Genomic DNA, 20,979 nt, shown 5'->3' on the forward strand with positions numbered 1-20,979 from the left:
TACCTGTGGTGTTCCCCAGGGGTCTAACCTCTCTCCCTGGCTGTTCAATACCTGGCACTTCTTGCCCACCACATTGCCGCTCTCTGCCCCAACTTTCAGTGCTATGTGGATGACACTAAATTCATCTTCAGGCTCCCTTCTGCCACCTCTTCTCCTTCTCTCATCTCTGACTGTCTGTCCACCATCCAGGAGTGGTGTGCCGGCAATGGTCTCTGCAATAACGCCAGTAAGACCGAGATTCTCCTCATCGGCACACCTGCTCCCTCCTTTCATGCTACTCTCTGGCTGGCCTCTCTTGGCCCTCTTCCTGCTCCCACCTGTGAGGCTAAACCCTTGGGGTCATCTTCAACTCCAAACTTTCCTTCTCTCCTCACATGTCCGACGTCTCTAAGAAGTCACACTACCAGCTGCACCTCCTCAGAGGTATTCTCCCTTTCCTCTCCTTCCCCCAGAAGCTCCCTGTCTCTAGAGCTCTGGTTCTCTCTAGGCTGGACTATTGCAACAGCCTCTTTCTAAATCTGCCTGCCTCTACTCTTCGCCCTCTACAACTCATCCAGAACAGGACTGCAAGACTTGTCCTTGGCCACAAGCCCAGGGATCGTATCTCTCCAGGACTGAAATCTCTGCACTGGCTCCCTGTGGCTGCGAGGATTAAGTTCAAAACCCTCTGCATTGTCTGCCAGGCCTTCTGGGGCCTGGGCCTCAATACCTTCAACTCTCTCTTCCTAAATATGTTCCTTCTCAAACTCTTCTCTCATCTGCTTTCAACTCCCACAGGGTCAGTCGCTTCTCCAAGCAACGAGTTGGTGGTAGATCTCCTTCTTTGGCTGGGGCCTCCCTCTGGAACAGCCTCCCTGCCACCCTGAAACTTGAGGAGAATCATCTCTGGTTCTGGAAGCACCACAAAACCTTTCTCCTTTCTCTTTGCTTCTGGTTTTTCTCCTCCTCTCCCCTGCTGACTTCCTGGCTGAAAACGAAACTGCACTGGTTACCTGGCCACCCTCTGATCTCGGGCCCAGGTCCTCTCCCCCACCAGTCACACACCTGCACTGTATTCCTGGCAACCCCTGCACTTGGGGACTGTTTCTGTATCCCTACAGTCCCACTACCAGCACTTGACACATGTCTGCACTTACCCTTGCCGCCTGCTGGCCGTACTTCCACTTATTGTTATTTATTCTTTTATCCCATGTATTGCAATGTCCCCTCCCCTTGACCCCCGCACTCTACCCCTTCCCTTTCCCATGAACTTGCGCAATTTGAATGACACCTGGCCTAGTAGAATCGTTGTCGGCCTTCCATCTGTTCCCCCTCCCTTGCCTCAAATGCCATATCATATCATAACTCTCAAATGTAGGGACATTAAGGGAGAGATTTTGCAAAGGAGCTATAACACTAAAACAACAGAATACAGAGTTAATCCTGAAAGGAGATTCAAGACCAGAAGTGTATTGTTTATGTTGAGTTACCACCAATGTATTAGAGACTGTCAACAGGGTTGGAGAAGGTGTCATTCTCCTGGCTCTTCACTTGAACTAGAACTATTCTCTAGTTAATTGCCACATGATGGTGGTGCACTATTTCAGTAGAAGGGCATCATCCTCCTGACCTTTCTTTCTTAGTTATTTCTTTCTTTCTTTTAGTGGTATGGACAGGAGAGGATTTTTGGGACAGTGGATGGGTATTTTGCTTGGACATTCATCCTGACGACGAACACCCAGGTATCTTTACTTTAGGTATATATTTCCCCTTAGAGCCAGGGAAATGTAGGTGTTGTTGTATTATTTAAAATAAAAGTCTATATCCAAAATGCCACCTTTTGGTTGGCTTTCCTTCTTCTGACCAATGTCAACAGGCAGGGGAAGAGATGCCAGAGAGTACTTGACAGGTAAGAATAGCACCTCTGTTTTGGTAGGTTTTAAAATCAGAGTTTGAAAATCCATCCAACATTTGATGGTAGAGAGACAGTTGGACTTTTAAATAGAGATGTCAGAGGAGAGTGCAGGAAAAGAGAAGAAGATTTCGGTGAACAGTTGGTGTGAGCACCCAAAGAAGGAGACTAGTGCCTCAAAAGAAGAGGTATAGAGTGTAAAGAGGAGAGGAGCCAAGACAGAACCTAGTGGAACACCAACAGTTAGAGTAGTTAGAGTAGTTAGTTGAGAGGTGTTTTTGCTCTATGAGACATAGAATTGGCAAGGTGCTAGGTAAGATTCAATTCAGGCAAGGGCTCGATTGCGAATCCCAAGAAGAGAGAGAGAGTATTGAGTATATCAGAGTGATTGACAGTGTCAAAGGCAGCGGAAAGGTCAAGGAGAATTAGGATAGAGGATAGGTCGGAGTGCTTCGGAGAAGTGATAAAGTTAGAGACATTAATGAGAGCCGTTTCCGTGGAGTGGCAGAATTAGAACCCTGCTTGTAGGGGTTCTCAAATATTGAGGATCTCTAAGAAATATGGAAAATGGTTAAACAGCTCGTCCTGCATTCTAATTTCACTCCATTCAGCCAGCTGATCATGCGCTCTCCATGCACCTCTACAATTGAAACAGTTGCTTTCCAAGCCCTCGGCAGTGATCCTGCAGCAGCGCTCGCACACCTAGTTAAGCCATGTTGGTCCCATCCACTGCCACTGGCCCCTTGGCATTGTGTTTGTTTTTTGGAAACTGTATGCCCACAATTTAGTGCATTTTCTGCTCGTGCATTTAAAACGCAGCCGCATTTGCAAATAAAATCTGTGTGCTGAAGCACGTGTTTTTGGGCATCCTCTAGCTGTGTGCTCTAGCATTGTGTTCATTTTGTGTGACTTTCTGTTTCGATCAGCAGTCGTCGTCACCCCTTACAAGATGGCTGACTGCTAATGATGCACTTCATGTAGCTTGCTTCTGGATCCTACCATTGTCTGCCTTGGATTTTATCTGCCAATCATTGGCACCTGTTGTTCGAAGGCCCACTTCAAAGGCCCACTTCTAAGGCCCACTTCTAAGGCCCCTGTCTGCTCCCTACCCGCTTCTGGAAACGCTACATGAATCCATTACCGCTACCTGACCCTGCTTGGGGCTGCCAGCTCACTCAGCTATGAGACTGGACAAACTAAGACTCTCTTGCTTCCCTCTCTATGTGCTAGTTCCCTTCTTCTGTTACCCTTTCTCCTCCCTTCATTTTCCTTCACTCTCCCTTCTACCTGCTCTAACTGGTCTCCTTGTTTTGCTCTCTAATTGCTCTCATTTCAGCACTCGCCTCTAACTTATACCTCATTTCTTTTACCTATGGTGCCTTAGCATCTGCCTTTCAAAGTCAAATCTGGGTGTGTTTCATAAGTCAAATCTGGGTGTGTTTTTGAAAGTCAAATGTGGGTGTGTTTTTTCATTTAACATTTGGCCCTCAATTGTAACCTGCTAGCCCAGTGACTGTACCTTTACAGCTGTACTTGCATATTTCTCCTACTACCTCCTCTCTCTACCTGCCCATGGTGTTATTTGTTTCTCCTAACTACTCCAACTGCTTCTAGATCAACTATCCCTCACTTCTCACTAAGTCTGGTAAGAAGACATTTTAAAATGATATCTTGGCCACCAGCCCTCCAACCCAGGTCTCCCCATTGCTGATACCTATTCTAGCGCCTCTGCCAGACAAACCCTCACTGACATCCTCTTTTTCGTTCCTTCGCCAGATCTCTTGCTAGATCTCTGGACCCCTCATATGATCTCTGTGCTCTGTTATTATTGTCTATCTAAATGGCACTGTCATGGTTCAAGACCCCCAGGCCAATCTCCTCCTCTTTGATAAGCACCTCGCCTCATCAACTTCATCTCATTTATTTATTTTATTTATTTATTTGAATTTATAAAGCCCACAAGTGGCTCTCAGGCATTGTGGCGCTGTTACTGTACATTCACTTAGATACAGCTTAAAACAGGTTCTTGAAAACAGGGTTGCAGAGGTTCAAAGAACAATGGTGTGACAGTGTTCCATGGTTACAGGGGAACATCATTACAAGCATGCAGGTGCAGTCTAGTTGAATAGCTTAGTTTTTAGTGCCTTTCTGAACACTGTGAGAGAGTTTTCCTTTCTTAGGCTAAGTGGGAGAGCATCCCAAAATTTTGGGACTAACACTTCGAAGCTGGTGCCACCGGGGTTGGCTCTATTGAATGACGGGACTGAGAGTAGGTGGGAGTATTGGTCTTGTTTTGGTCTATGGGCAGGCACATGATGCATCCTTTCAGCTAGGTAGGAGGGGGCAGACTGGGCGAGGCATCTGTTTGTGATAGTGAGGGCCCTGAACATTATACGCTCTTTGATCAGGAGCCAGTGGGCATCTTTTCTGGCCTGAGAGATGTGCTCTCTCCTTGGGATATTTAGAGCTGCTCTGAGAGCATTGTTTTGTGTGGTTTGCAGCTTATTGATGTTATTGGCAGATGTGCCTAGGAGTAAGATGATACAATAATCCAATTTTGTACCAATGGTAGCTCTCGCAATGTTGAGGCATTTTTTAGACGACAGCTGAAGGAGCTATATTTGTTGTCTAATTTTTTCAGGGACTCTTTAGGGCCTACCAGAAGAATTTCTGTTTTTTCCCCGTTTAGGCATAGGCCATTAGCTGCCATCCAGGCTTGGATGCGATCATATATCGCATGTTTAATGTTATTGCATCATGTTTCATTTTTCTCTGTAGGTTGAGTAGAGGTGTGGGGGATGGTCAGCTCATTATAAATGGCGAACAACTCTTTGGATTGGGAGTTTGCTGAGAGATGTGCTCTCTCCTTGGGATATTTAGAGCTGCTCTGAGAGCATTGTTTTGTGTGGTTTGCAGCTTATTGATGTTATTGGCAGATGTGCCTAGGAGTAAGATGATACAATAATCCAATTTTGTACCAATGGTAGCTCTCGCAATGTTGAGGCATTTTTTAGACGACAGCTGAAGGAGCTATATTTGTTGTCTAATTTTTTCAGGGACTCTTTAGGGCCTACCAGAAGAATTTCTGTTTTTTCCCCGTTTAGGCATAGGCCATTAGCTGCCATCCAGGCTTGGATGCGATCATATATCGCATGTTTAATGTTATTGCATCATGTTTCATTTTTCTCTGTAGGTTGAGTAGAGGTGTGGGGGATGGTCAGCTCATTATAAATGGCGAACAACTCTTTGGATTGGGAGTTTGCTGAGAGATGTGCTCTCTCCTTGGGATATTTAGAGCTGCTCTGAGAGCATTGTTTTGTGTGGTTTGCAGCTTATTGATGTTATTGGCAGATGTGCCTAGGAGTAAGATGATACAATAATCCAATTTTGTACCAATGGTAGCTCTCGCAATGTTGAGGCATTTTTTAGACGACAGCTGAAGGAGCTATATTTGTTGTCTAATTTTTTCAGGGACTCTTTAGGGCCTACCAGAAGAATTTCTGTTTTTTCCCCGTTTAGGCATAGGCCATTAGCTGCCATCCAGGCTTGGATGCGATCATATATCGCATGTTTAATGTTATTGCATCATGTTTCATTTTTCTCTGTAGGTTGAGTAGAGGTGTGGGGGATGGTCAGCTCATTATAAATGGCGAACAACTCTTTGGATTGGGAGTTTGCTTTCTCAATTCTAGTGTTGTAGGCAGACACTTTGGCTGTAGAGATAGCCTTTTTGTATTGTTTTGCAACTGCCAAGTAAGTATCTCGTGTGGACACGGAAGGGCTTGTTTGCAATGTGGTCAGTGCTGCCCGTTTGAAGGTACGTGTGTCTAGGAGTTCTTGAGTGAACCATGAGTTAGCATGTAGTATGTGCTTGGCTCTTTTTCTTTTTCTTTCCAATGGAGCTACAGCGTCTACTAACTCCTTAAGTGTGGCATTGTAAAGCTCTACTAGTTTAGTTCTGTAGGGTTGTCTGACATAGGATGCGCTAGTGCTGAGGCTTCAAGGAATGGGAGAACTCTTTCCTTGTTGAGAAGTTTGTTTCTCCTTGCCATAGTGGCTGGCACAGGTTGGCTAAGTTTGCCTCTAATTTTACAGGGTATAAGGAAATGCAGTAGATGGTGGTCGGTCCCGGGGCGTGGAGTGTTTGGAGCTGATGTCTGCATCACAATTGTGATCCGCTAACCAGTCCAATATGCAACCTTTGATGTGGGTCAGGTTGTTGACTAGTGGGGTGAAGCCTAGTTCCAGGAGGGCTTTGCCAAGTACTTTGCCTTTCTTGTCTTTAGGGTCTTTGAAGCCCAGATTCAGGTCTCCTAGGAGAATGGCTCTTGTGTTGGTTCTAAGGTTGTCACCTGGGAGGTGTGTGATGTTGGCTTGGAATTCGAGAGGAGGGCCTGGAGGGTGGTAGACTACATGTAATGTTATGGTGTCATTTGGCGAGAAAGATATTTTTACTGATAGAGTGTCAAAGTTCTCTGCCTTAGCAGTTTTTATTTGTCTGGAGTTGAGAGTTTCTTTGAGAATTAGGGCGACACCTCCTCCTTTGCTGGAAGTTCTATCTTGGCGGAAGATTATGTAGCCTGGTGGTAGGGGTTGGCAGATGAACGGTCCGAAGGCTTCATGTAACCAGGTTTCTGTAACCGCGAATGCATCTCGAGCCATGTCTGTGATAAGGTCATGAATCTCTGTGGCATGAGCTAGCAATGACCGTGCATTGATGAGTGCACATTGGATTTGGGTATTAGGGTTATTCCCTAATTTTGTTTTCATGGAGATGTTGTTATAATTGGCACTGGTCCATGGGGTTTTAGGCGTAGGGGTGGGGGCAGATGAAGGCGAGTAGTGAGGTAGCTTTCCTAGGTGCTTTTTGGGAGTAGCTGAGATGTGGGTAGAACGGATACCTAGCCTTAGATTTCTCAGATCAAGGGTTAGGGGTTATGTATGGGCTTGTGCTTCTGGAAGTTGCTTGGGCAATGTGGTGGTGTGGTTAGGTGCGGGGATGGAGGCTGATCTGGCAATCGTAGCACATGGGTTAGGTGTGCTTCTGAAAAGGAGGGAGGGTGTGGGTGGTATATCATATGAGCAGGGCAGTATGGATGACATGGTATAGGAAAGGTGCTACTGAAATGAGTTTGTTCTGGTCAATCCCAGTGAACTAATGCTAGTACGAGCTGTGGCAGTATGGCCTAGTTACAATGGCCTAGTAGTGACAAGAATTGAAGTAGTGCAGTCAATTATGAGGGTCTACTGCTGAGCGAGAGGAGGAACAGAGGCAGTCAAATACATTGGGCTAGTGCTGGGCATGACTTAGAGGCGGTGCATTCAGGTAACATAGTCTAATGCTGGACAGAAGCTAAGGTAATGCAGTCCATACAATCGGCTGATGCTAGAAAGCAATAGAGGCAAGCATGTACATTAGGCGGGTGTACAGCAGAGACAGATGCAGTGCAGTAAAAACAGTGGGATGCTGTACCCATTAGTCATGGCGGGGTGGGCTAAATGCAGCAATCAATGTATTGGTCAGAATGGGCTGAAAATGCAGCAGCTAAAAAAACAGTACACAGTGGGATAAATGCAACAATCAAAGTATTGAGCAAAGTGGGCTAAAAATGCAGTAGCTGGTAGACAAGGCACGGTTGGCTAAATGCACAGTGGGCTAGATGCAACAAGCAAAGTATTGGGCAAACTGGGCTAAAAATGCAGTAGCTAGTAGACAATGCATAGTGGGCTAAATGCAACCATCAAAGTATTGGGCAAAATGGGCTAAAAATCCAGTAGCTAGTAGACAAGGCACAGTGTGCTGAGTGCAGCGTTGTGCGTAGACTGTCGGGCTACAGTATGGTTACAACATGTGGAAGATAGTACAGATGTCGAGCTGGGAGTGCAGTTCCAACTGCTCGTGGTGGTGAGCTTGTGGGCCTTGGAATGCTAGGTGATAGAGCTTCGGAGGGGTAGAGTGTTATTGTGCGGTAATGTATTTACGGTTTAGAAGTATGGTGGAGCAGGGCACGGCCCGTGGCTTGACCGGCCTGTACAGACACAAGACAGGCTTGTGCCTTATAAACAGGTGCCTTGTGTAACAAGGGCCGGCTTGAGCCTTTCCGGTGGAGCCGTAGCACGGACGTAGAAAATATCCTCCAATCAGCGAGGCTCGAGGTTACTGAGCAACCAATCAACAAAATAATGTGGCAGCCATTTTGCGGCCCTCCACGCGGCGCCGCATCGGTGCTCATCTCCAGCTGTCCCCCACTCAGGCTTACTCCTCACTTGAAAGCCTTGTCTGCAGGATCTCTCTCTCTCTCTCTCTCTCTCTCTCTCTCTCTCTCTCTCTCTCTCCTAGCCACTCTCGTACTGTTGCTACTACTCTCTTCCAGCCCCCTGGTCAAATCACCTCTTTTCTCTCTGAGTGGGCAGACCTATCCTCCTCCTTCCTGCCTCAACCACTCAACTCCTCCTCCTTGGTGACCTCAACAACCATCTTTAATCTCCCTGTTCTTCATCTGCGCTCTTTCAAGACCTCTTCATTTCATTCTTCCTCGCTATCCTCCCCTCCAGCCCGACCCACTCTGCTGGTCACACACTTGATGTCTTGATCTCCTCTGGCCTACCCCCTCTCTCTTCCCCTCACCCCTCCTCTCTCCTGGAGTGATCACTGCCTCCTATTCTCCCATCTTTCCATCTCATCCCCAAAAGCCAAGCCTACCCAAGATTGCCACCCACCTTCTCAGATATCTGGCCCATGAAGCATGTGTCAGTCGAGGCTTTCTCTGCCACCTTCTCTCCTCCACCACCTCAACCCTGGCTGACTCACAACCTGACACAGGCCTGTCCCTGCTTTATTCCTCTATTTCTGCTACTCTCGATGCTCTTGCCCCTGTCATGAGGATCCGTCCAAAGCCAAGTGCAATTCTTGGTAGGACTGTGACCTAGCTACACTCAAACATAAGTGTAGGATGGCTGAGAGGAAATGGAGGGCTTCTTGCTCATCCTCTTGTTAACCGTAATTGCATATTGCCTCCTTATTATGAATATTGGCCTAAGCCCATTTGCGCTACACGGAAAACCGCGTTGCAAAGTTCCGATTCTGGATTAACTTCACCGTCATTTTAAGATTCATCTGCCATTATGATTTTCACTCATGTTACATGTTCTAAAATGGTGGACTGTGTTTTCAACTTGCAGTCGAGCCTTACGACCTTTGAGTTCTGTTAATGTTTAGGTTGTCCGAGAGCCGACTGTTTAAACTGTGCAAAGAAACCTTGCGCTTCATATGAACTGCCATTCCAATGATGTCTGCACTCACAAGCCTCATCCTTGTATAAACATTGAAACAATGAAGAACAAACCTTAAGCGTATGCTTTAGCTGAACTACATTATAGTGACTCTTGAAATAAGGCTTACCGCAGATTCGAGAACCTACATCACTATTGTGTTTTCATGGAAGGGCAAACCTGTGTAATCCTTTGCATAATATTGTAAGATCTGTTATGTGAACTAAGCACTAACTATAGCCCACAAATTATTAATGTGAAGAGAGGCTGGACAATATTGCAGGAATTGTATAAAAATGCTAGCGTTTAGATGTCCAGCACGCTCTCTTCTCTCTGTGTCGGCTGGTACACACTGCGAGGTGTTGGGAGCCAGATAGCTAGCTGTTTTGCTTTGTGAACAGAACAGTAATGAAAGATACTTATATCTTTTCAGCCCGTGATTGGTGTATTTCTTTCCTGGTACTCGGCCTCAATATTTCTTTGTTCTTTCAGATGCCGCCCAAACAGGGACCCTCAAAATTGATGCCACCTCATTGAAGAGAAGACGCGGCTATCGGACCAGGATCGGACGGTGAGAAAAAGGGAGCCCCTTTTGGATGAGACGCGATAACTCAACAATACTGCACAATCTGATCTCTGGACGGTGAGCACGTGGTCCGAGACGGCATCTTGACGAGGGTCCATATATCGAGGCGGGCAGTTTTGCAGAAATCACCAACCACGAGGGTCCTTTGTCCTTTGTAATCCGATCGGACCTCCTTAGTCCTTTGAAATCAGGTGAGTCGTGCCGTGATTCCTAAGTATCCTGATATTTGGTTGCAGATTTGTACTCGTGAGCACAAACAACACCAGTTAACACCAGCAATCTGACATGCCTGGGAAATTGTCTGCCTGTTTCAGGGGATTATTCCGCAGAGACAGACAATCTTTGGAATTTGGCCGACTGACGCCACAAGAGGGGTCGCGGCATGTACTATGTGCTGTTAGTACTGCATTGGTAGTATAGTATTCAACGATACTTGGCACAGACAAACTAGACATGCTTCCGAATTTCAGTGGCCAGTCAATGATAGCTTTTAGATTGCCCGAATAGAGTGTTTAGAGTCCATATTATTAGAGAAAAAAGCTAGACCTGCAGCATTTGATGTAATTCAAAATTGGAAAAAAGAAGCTATGCAGCAACTTAAGAGTAAAGAAAAGCATGTACGTCGTCATAGGTCAAATTCAGAAAAGGTATTATTGTATGATCAACAAAAACAGTCAGAGTTAGAAACATGGATAGTGTGTTTCAACTTGGTGTACAGAAAATATATCCGTCTAAAGATTTTCATGTCTCAGATGAACTAACTGATAAACTCTTAAATGAAGATAGGCCTGGTGCCACTGCACCACCTCCTTATGTACATATTCCTGTTGTCTTACCTCTTACCTCTTTCCACTGTCGCACCTCCTCCCAGAGCAATTCCTGTTCTTCCCGTTCCCCCTCTGCCGCCAGCTGTTGCTCCATTTCCTATTGTTGTTACTCCTCCTGTATCTCCACTTTTACAGATTGTTACTGCTCCAGTAATTCTGTCTTTGTTACCAGCGGTAGTGTCTCCACTACCTGTTGTACAGGATTTGTCTACTTTCTCTTTCCCAAGCGGTTCTGCTCCGCTTGTAGCTGATGAAGGGGCGAGTGTTGAATCAAAAATAGTGACTCGGACTACAGTTTCTAAAGATAAGAAGAGAAATTCGAATGCATGGGCTAAGCAATCTATAGAGAAAGGTGAAAAATCAGCTGTTTTAGCTACACTCCTTAATCTAGAAAGTATTCCCGAACAGAATAACTTTATTGAGGGGATGGGAATGCATCTGGCTGTAATGTGGAATAATTTTACGGACATGGATGTCCCACAAGGGTTGAGGGATTTGAATGTTTTAGCCTATTCAAGGGATACTGCGGAGAAAGTCAAAGAGCATGTCGAGAGGGTTTTTGAGTTAAGAAGGGAGTTAGAACGGTTACAGAATGATGAAACAGATGGTGATAGCCTGGTGTTATGCTTGAGCTAATACATGGCGCTGATGCGCAGTGCATTCTAGGGGCACTCAGAGCTATAATGGATATTTATTCCATGCCTCAGTGAAAAACTGCACTTGCTTTGCTAAAAGACCTGCTTTCAATGTTATCCTTTGCTGAGCCTGGTATGCAGACTTTAGTCAAGGACATTGTGCTGGGAAAGCTGGTTTTGTTATGTCTTGCTATGAGTTATGGAATTGTTTTTCCGTGGTGTTTAGAAGAGGGAAGCTTTGCTCCTTGGGGGTTACTGTCGGTTGATCCGGCCGGCAACCAACGGTCACTCAACAATGCGCAAGTGCTAATGCCAGAAGGTTCGAGAAATTGCCACCCCTTTTGAGGAGGGCATATATTGGGATGCTCTGGAGAGGTCGGGTGGAAAAAACACAAAGTCCTCAGTCGGAGGGAGGACGCTTTGTTCTGACCTTCCTATGGGCTGTTGTGCTCTCTGCCTGGCTGTTACCGGGGTCTTCCAGCTGCTTCTGGCGAGATGAGGGATTCAGTAAGTCAACGAGTGAAGAGACGCAAATTTGCACAAAGGATGCGTTTAGATGGATTTCGGATGTGTCGATATCTCCCACAGAAGTATATGATACGTATAGTCAGTATACTCCAGAAATGCAGGATGAGTGTATAAATAAAAAGATTTGTTGTCCCACAGAACTGATGATTATTTATAAGAGAGCTTTTGCACATGATACTGCTTCCACCACTTTAGCGCTTGATCTGGCTTTATTGCTTAACACATGTTCGGAGTTGCCTACTTCTCAGTTGCCTATGAGAGAGGTTCCTCCGACATTTGTTCCTAAGGTTGAGATTCCAGCTAATGTCTCAGCAGGTACAGCAGCCACTACTATTGAAGCTCACTATGTATCACAATTTGTTCATGTCCCATTCTCCAGACAGGAAGTGAATACTATTAGACAGTCGATTCCAGACATTAGGAAAAATCCAACAGGGTTTTACAAAAAAATAGAATCTGTCTTGCATTCGTCAGTTTTCACTCTGGGTGATATAGACTTGTTGTTTCCTGTGATCCTACCTGCTGTTTTATGGAAACAGATTAGGCCTGTAGATGATCAAGCAGGGCTGGGTGACACATGGGATAACATGCTGAGGATAGACAGAGAAAGGAAATCTGGTGAGAGAGCACTGCAGGTGATACTGACTTTGCCAGACAGAATAGTAACACAAATAAAAACGTTGGTTTCCGAGAGAAGGATTGTTTGGGACAAACTCACTGCCTGTACCCAAGGAAAATCTGAAGGTGCTACCGAATTCTTTAATCGGTTCGAGCAAGTGTTTTTAGATTTTAGCGGACAGGAGTTAAGCACCGAGTCAGGGAAAAGGTTGTTTGTGGATACGTTTGTGCATGGATTGTTGCCTGATATCCAGTCACAAATCATGACTTCCGAGAGTGCTTGGCAAGCTAAATCGCAGTCTGAAGTATTGCATATGGCTCAGTACTATGAAAATAGAGTTAATAATGAAAAAGAGAGAATTGAAAAGAAAAGGGGAGACCTGAAAACCAAAGTATTATTGCAACAGATAATTAGAGGACCTAGAGGTGAGAGTACACAGTTTCAAGGTCAATTTGTTCCACAAAGTAATGCACAGTTGGGTCGTATGTGCTTATTGCAGACAAGAGGGTCATTGGAGAACACAATGCCCGATCCTTCAGCAAAGATCGAATAACACATATGGTTTCATGGGTAGATGATCCAGAGACCTCCCTGGGCTAGGGGGTCCTGATAGAAGCCAGTTTTCTCAAAACCCACAGTCATTCTCCAAGACAATCAGCAACCTAGTATAGATAGAAGAAATATTTTCGATATTCCTTCAACTGCCTATCTTTCTAAGGATCTTGTTTTTGACGATATAGTGTTTCATTAGGACAGCCCGAAGCAGGGTCTGGAACCAACGCCTATTCCCGTCAATCAGAAAGGGCCCTACGTTGAGATGAAGGTGGGGAATAGGAAGCATCTATTTTTGATAGATACAGGATCGCAGAAGTGTTCCATTGACCATTCACGGGTTCCATACATTCCACTGTCAGGGCAGAATAATGTTTCTGTAGGGTTTTCTCGCACACCAGTATTTAGTCCGGTTTCTTGGCCAGTACCAATTTCACTGGGGCCATTCACAGATCAATGTCCATTTCTTCTGACAAGAAACTGTGGAGAGAATTTGTTGGGGTTGAATCTGTTGAAGGAATTAAATGCGGTAATTAATTGTTCTTCGGATGGAGTACGTTTGACGATTTCACCACAGCAATCTTCTGCCTCACAGTTTTTGACTAGACCTTTGCCGCCTGAATTTAGTGAAGTTCCAGCGTGTTTATGGGTGGTTGACGACAATGATGTTGGTATTCTGCAAATTGAACCTGTTAAAACTGTTTTGAAACCAGGAGCTAAGTAGCCACGTATTCCACAATATGGGATTTCAGTTGATGGTGAGCAAGTTTGAAGAGTATAGTCTCCGATTTTGTACATCGTGGAGTAATGGAAGAAATTGCAGGAAGTTTGTGCAATAGCCCGATTTTACCAGTGTACAAGAAAGGGGATAATGAAATTCCTTTTCTTTTCATTATCAATTTGTGCGCTATCAATCAGATTGTTGCTCCACAATTTCCAATTGTGCCTGATGTAACTATGATATTAACAATGATTCCAGCTTCTGCTACTCATTTTAGTGTGGTGGATCTTAAGAATGACTTCTTTAGCATTCCCCTACACGTGGATAGCAGATATTTGTTTGTGTTCACCCTGGGGGGACGCTCGTTTACATTCACCCGTGCACCACAAGGGTACACGGAGAGTCCGGGCATTTATAGTAGGGCTTTGAAAGAGCAGCTCGATACACTTTAGTTGCCTTCCACTTGTGTATTGTTGCAATACGTTGACAACCTTCTCTTAGCTGCAGACTCAGAAAGGGCTTGTAAGGAAGGTACTGTGTTGTTGCTTATTCATCTAGCAGAGCATAAAGCTTCATTAAAAAAGTTTCAGTATTGTCGACAGGAGATTGCCTATTTAGGCTATCTCCTGTCAAAGGAAGGAAGAAGATTGACACTTGAACGGATAAAAAGCATTCCTAGCATGTCTGTCCCAAATACACAGAAAGAGGTCAGAGCCTTGATAGGAATGGCTTCTTACTGTAGACAGTGGATCCTGAACTTTTCACCAGTGACAAAACCAATGTTGGCGTTGACAAAGAAGGGCATTTCTTTGACACTACAGTGGAACTTGGAACACCAGAAAGCTTTTGATCTGCTCAAGACTGCACTGTGTTCAGCACCGGTTTTGGGCACACTAAATTATGAGAAGGCCTTCGTGTTGTATGTGCATGAATGTGATGGATGTGCTTTGGCTGTGTTAACGCAGGAACATGGGGGGAAGAATAGACTGTGCGGTTATTTTTCCTGCACACTTGATGCATGTGCTTTGCCGTGATGTCTGAGAGCTGTCGCTGCTGCTGCTGCATCTGGAAAACAAAGTGAGGGTATGGTTTTAGGTCACACTTTAACGATAATGGTACCTCACTCCGTAGACGTTCTATTAAACAGAGCGCAAACGCAACACCTTACTTCCGCACGATTAACAAGATACAAACTGATCCTATTTGCACCACATATCCAAATTAAGAGGTGTTGCGTATTGAATCTGGCTGAATTGTTACCTCTTTCGCAAGAAATGTCTTACAGTGACGAAGTGTCACATGACTGCCTCTATACCACAGAGCAAGAAACTCAAGGCAGGATTGATTTAAATGATACACCTCTGAATGATCCACAAGGGGAGCTGTTTTGCGATGGCTCTTCCTTCAAACTTCCAGATGGTACATCCACTGCTGCTTATGCCATCACTACACAAAGTACGATTGTGGAAACTAAGAGAATGCTGCATAACTCCGCGCAGGCCGCAGAGATTATTGCACTGACTCGAGCTTGTGAACTTTCCGAAGGGCTTAGAGTAAATATATTTACAGATAGCCACTATGCCTTTGGGGTGGTTCACAACTTCGGTAGACTTTGGGCAGAAGAAGGTTTCTTGACTTCACACGGAACAAAAAGACAACATGGCACTTTGATAGCTCAGGTGCCCTCAGCACTTGCACTTCCTACTCAACTAGCAATCATGAAGTGTGCCGCACATCAGAAGGTTGTAGATGATGTAGGGTGAGGAAACTCTTTTGCTGACAAGATAGCTAAACAGACCGCTACTGATTTATGTTCAGAAATATATGTAACAAAAGAAACTACAAATACCTGTACAGTAGTTGAAGGGATTGACTCGATAAAGAATATTCAAGCTGATGCCAATCCAAAAGAACTTAAACACTGGGCTGAGGGTTTAGTAAGTTGGAATTAGGAAGGGTGCTGGGTGAACAACATAAAGAATAGATGGATGCTACCCGATGCTTATGTCACTGCCATGGTTTACAATGGCTCATGGTCCCACTCAAATATGTGCTAGACAAATCTGTAAATTACTAGAACCTGTCTGGGTAAATGTAAACATCTCAAAAACTGCTGAGCGTTTTGTCAAAAACTGTATGGTGTGCTTACAGCATAATGTGGGGAAGGGTACAATGACACCAAGGTGTAGTTTTGGTCCCCCATCTGTGCCCTTTGAGGTAGTACATTTTGACTTCATCGAGATGGAGCGCTGCTATAATTACAAATATGTCTTGGTAGCCATTTGTGCCTTTAGCAAGTGGGTTGATGCCTTCCCTGTGAAAGATGCCACAGCAATGACGATGGCGAAAGCCATGCTTAAGGAATATTTTTCTAGGTTTGGTTTGCCGAGAGTCGTTGTCCTGCAAGTATGCGCGGGATTGCAGATCGATAAACGGTTCTATTCGGCTAGACACGCTTAGAGTGCTGGACTCGTAGAATGCCATAATGGTATCCTGAAGAATAAGCTTGCAAAAGTCTGTGCTAGCAGTAATTTGAAATGGCCAGACGCCTTACCTATAGCTCTACTGTCCATGTGGATGACCCTACAGACTAGAACTGGACTCTCCCCATATGAAACCGTGATGGGGAGGCCAGCTACCATTTGGAACCTGCCAAAACCCAAAGTACTGAAAGATGTGGAGCATTTGCTGGTTGCTGAATACTGTGACCGGTTAACTCAAAACTTGTATTTGATTTATCAACAGGTGCGAGAAGCCCTCCCAGTTAAATACGAGGGGCCAGGTCACCAAATTTGACCAGGCGACTGAGTGCTTACGAAAGCATTTGAAAGAGCATCCAGTCTCGCACCGCACTGGAGAGGACCGTTCCAGGTCTTGTTGGCCACACAGACTGCCGTACGAGTAGCTGGCAGGAGACACTGTATCCACGCGACACAGTCAAGAAAATAACTTGTCCTTTGCCACTCGACAAAGAAGAAAGGAAGGAAACTATTTGCTCTGCTTCTGGTGATCAATCTGTCTTGAACAACATCAAGAGTGTTTCGGAACTTCTTCCTGAGCCTTTGAGGCCTGGGGAGATTGCTGCTTTGTCTTTGAATTCTTCTTCGGATCTTTCTGCACCCTTGAGCAATCTTGCCTCTGTTTCACCACTTCCATCAGGAAGCAACGACACTCTGTTCGCAGATCACGCCGTGCCTGGAATCTTGAGGTACGATCTGCGTCCACGGCAATAGACTTATAGCACAGCACGGCTGTGCCCACAGGAAATGACTGTTAAGCTAGTCCTTTGCCACTCTCTCACTGAAACATAAGTAAGTGGCTGGGACCGGCAAAGCTACCTTCAATCAAGATAAATCACATGGTCAGGAGATCACCAACAAACACACTTAAGGAGTCTGTCATAGAGACTTTCCAGAATGAACTTTGAGGAACAATGCCTGTCGCTAACTCTACTCGTACGAAGCAACCGATCGATTGTGTGGCAAACAAAGATATTGGACATAAAAATTCATGGTCCTTGAGAACTTACTGTTTTCTTGTAATTATGTTAACTGGTCTAACAGTAGAACTCGCTCTTGGGTTTTGGTATATTGAAGGGTTGCGTCCACTTGAAACTTTGATACCCACTGAGAGTGTTCCCACTATGGGCCTCATCACGACTTGGGCGGTAACGGTAACGCTATTAGCGCGGGCGGTATTAGCCCTACCGCCGAACTCCCCGGCGCTAATAGCGCCGGATCACGAGTTCGGAGGTAATGTAAGTCCCCATTCCCCACTGAGCCCATTCGGGAATGCCCCATTCCCCATTGGGCTCAATGGGGAATCTTCGCACTAATACCGCTGGCAGATTTCCCGCCGGCGGTAATAGCGCGAATTTTCGGCGGATTTCCCCCCAGCTCAGAGCTGCGGTAAATTCCACCGAAGCCCTGATTCGGCTGACCCTTAAATCTGGCGGTAATAGCGCTACCGCCGGATTTAAGGGTTACCGCCGAAGTCGTGATGAGGCCCTATGTCTTCTCCTTTCGTGCATCTGCACACTCTATCCCAACTTCACTCTATCCCAACTTCGATTCCCAACACAGACAGAGTTACCACAACAATACACTTTTGTTAATCATGAATGTGACCCATGTGATCTTGAATAGAACTAATTGCTGGATATGTTTGCATTTGCCATAACACGGGGAAAAAGTGTTGGGCTGGTATAATCATCCTCTTCCTTTGACTACTGCATGCTATGCCTCTCTAAGGGCACTATTCTTTGGTCGTTGGAATCACAGCATCTCTGGGAACTTCAATGGGACTAATTTGAATGAGTTCGAAAGACGAGTCCTGACGCCTCTGGGATGTTCCCTTTTTGCAAATAGGAGCAAGATCAATGCTGCTTCTATTAGGCCTTCTGATAGAATTTCTAGACCCTTCTAATAGCTAAGCTCTTTCAAAATGGCTCCGGTAGGCAACCAGGATGCCATGCCACCTTTTTACACTATTAATCACAGCCCCAACTCTGCTCCCTTCTGCATACAAAAGGGATGGTTCTCAGTCAATGGGCACTTTTGAGGGTTGTACCAATATTGCGAATTTGATTAGTGAGGACAGACCTTTGTATGTAGGTGATCCCGTTTATTTTGTTTGTGGCAATGAAGCTTATCCTTGGCTACCTAGAGATTGGCAGGATACTTGTTATTTGGGTATCTTGCTACCAGGGGTATTTGTAACTAGCACGTCTGAGGTCTCTAGAGCTCGTCCGAGGTGGGACGAGAACGGCGATACTCCTTCGCAGGTCATGGGTGATGTAGCAAAATCCTTTATGCCATTTTGGGGACAGATCATTAATTCCGAGGATATTAGGAGAATGGCAAGAGTATTGGAGAAATCCATCAACCGGACCACCCATATACTCTACAATATGACGTTAGAACAGACAGCAATTTGATTAGTGGCTATACAGAACCGGATGGTGTTAGACATAATCCTGGCTGAGCGTGGTGGAGTATGTAAAGTGGTGGGATCTGCTTTTTGTGTTTTCACACCTGACTCCTCCCCTACCATATTTAAGGCAATACAAAATCTGCACGTCCTAAGTACAGAAATGCATGTTCTCGAGGGAAATTGGGATCTTAGTGCTTGGTTCTGGGACTTTTTATGGTCTTGGGGATGGAAACTCTTTTCAGCCTTAGCGGTAATCCTTTGTATTCTATTATTCTGTTGTTGTTGCATACAAGGTCTTCCTGCCATATGTTCGATGTTTGGGGTAATGTTGTGTGCAAACTGTAGGTACATTGGGGCCGAAAATACACGCACCTGAGAAGATGACTAATGTTTTTGTGATGAAGGATATTACTGTCAACAATCTAATGGCGATCGATATATCTGATGAATGTGATTCAGGATGTACGGACATTGAAACGTGGAGTTTTGAGTAAAGTGAATATTTTTAGTAAAGCTCTTGGCTTAGGCCAAAAGGAGGGTTTGTTAAACCGTAATTATATAGTGCCTCCTTATTAGGAATATTGGCCTAAGCCCATTCGCGCTACACGGAAAACCGCGTTGCAAAGTTCTGATTCTGGGTTAACTTTGCCGCCATTTTAAGAGTAATCCGCCATTTTCATTTTTACTCATGTTACATGCACTAAAATGGTGGACTGTGTTTTCAACTTGCAGTCAAGCCTTACGACCTTTGAGTTCTGTTAATGTTTAGGTTGTCCGAGAGCCGGCTGTTTAAACTGGGCAAAGAAACCGCTTCATATGAACTGCTATTTGAATGTTGTCTGCACTCACAAGCCTCATCCTTGTATAAACATTGAAAGAATGAAGAACAAACCTCGAGCGTATGCTTTAGCTGAACTACATTATAGTAACTTTTGAAATAAGGCTTACCGCAGATCCGAGAACCTACATCACTATTGTGTTTTCATGGAAGTGCAAACCTGTGTAATCCTTTGCATAATATTGTAAGATCTGTTATGTGAACTAAGCACTAATTATAGCCCACAAATTATTAATGTGAAGAGAAGATGGACAATATTGCAGGAATTGTATAAAAATGCTATAGTTTAGATGTCCAGCACTCTCTCTCCTCTCTGTATCGACTGGTAGACACTGCGAGGTTTTGGGAGCCATATAGCTATCTGTTTTGCTTTGTAAACTGTACAGTAATAAAAGATACTTGTATCTTTTCAGCCCTTGATTGGTGTATTTCTTTTGTGGTACTCAGCCTTGATATTGCTTTGTTCTTTCATTCTGACTAACTGGCCTGCCACCTGCTCCAAAGGCAATACCGACTCTCTGTCTGCATCATGAAGTGAGTCCACATTCAAGCCGGTGTCTCTGCGGCATCTAACAACTCTTTAAAATCTGTAAGGAGCTGGCCAACCCTGCTGCAGTCTCCACACCTCCTCTCGCCTCCCTGGCACTTTACAATGTCCATCCCTCTCACTTTATCTTGAAAACCCAGGACATCTGGTCCCCTCCTCTCCCCTCTCCTTCTCTGCTTTCTGACCCTCCTTCAGCTACCCCCTCCCTCTTTCTCCTCCTTTTCTATTTTCTCCCCTGATGAGGTCACTAGACAAGTCCGATCTATGAAAGCCTCACCAAAACAGGTCCATCCCTGTTCCTCTAAAACCATTAAGGACCACATCGATACCCTCGCTCCAGCCCTTGCTGATTTCTTCAACCTCTCTTTTGCCTCTGGATCTTTCCCCTCCCTTCTGAAGCACTCCCTTGTGCATCCTCTCCTCAATAAATCCACAGCTGATCCTTCTTTTCTTACTATCACCCAAATTTCCATTACACCCTTTTTGGGTAAACTCCTGGAAAAGCTGGCCATCTCTCAGCTTAACGTTCATTTTGATTCTGTTGGCTAACTCCATGACCACCAATCTGGCTTCAGAGCTGCCAGAAGCATGGAAACTGCTATCCTGAACACCTGTGAAGACCTGCTCTACAACATTGACTCTAACATTCCCTCTGTCCTTCCTCATCCTACTTTATCCCTCCTCTGCTTTCGACACGGTCAACCATACCACCCTGCTCAACCGTCTCTGTGCCAACCCGATATCACAGATCAGGCTCAGGCCTGGCTGACCTCTTTCCTCTCTGATCGACCCTCACAGGTACAACTTGGGTCCTTCCTATCTTCTGTCTCCTTCTCTATCTGTGGTGTCCCCCAGGGGTCTAACCTCTCGCCCTGGCTTTTCAACCAATACATGGAAACTCTCGCCTACTGCATTTCCATTTTCTGCTCAAATTTCTAGTGTTATGCTGATGACACCCAACTCATTTTCAGGCTTCCTTCAGCCACCTCCTCTCCTTCCCTCATCTCTGATTTCCTAATAGCCATTCAAAA

General features: G+C 45.1%; 1 protein-coding gene across 3 annotated transcripts in view; it reads left to right on the forward strand.

Moving 5' to 3' along the window:
* LOC138480882 (uncharacterized) overlaps positions 1-20,979 on the forward strand; it is a 356,687-nt gene that overhangs the window by 94,097 nt on the left and 241,611 nt on the right. For 2 of the 3 annotated variants that reach the window (XR_011274155.1, XR_011274154.1), the window contains 2 exons: positions 9,656-9,940; positions 16,377-19,813. The exons of the other annotated variant lie outside the window; for it this stretch is intronic. The gene's annotated coding sequence lies outside the window, so the exon portion shown is untranslated. Of the gene's footprint in view, positions 1-9,655; positions 9,941-16,376; positions 19,814-20,979 lie in introns of those variants that run through there. 3 annotated transcript variants of the gene reach the window in all.

This window comes from Ambystoma mexicanum, chromosome 5p (genome assembly GCF_040938575.1).
Source record: "Ambystoma mexicanum isolate Mex_15411 chromosome 5p, UKY_AmexF1_1, whole genome shotgun sequence".
Classification (NCBI taxonomy): domain Eukaryota; kingdom Metazoa; phylum Chordata; class Amphibia; order Caudata; family Ambystomatidae; genus Ambystoma; species Ambystoma mexicanum.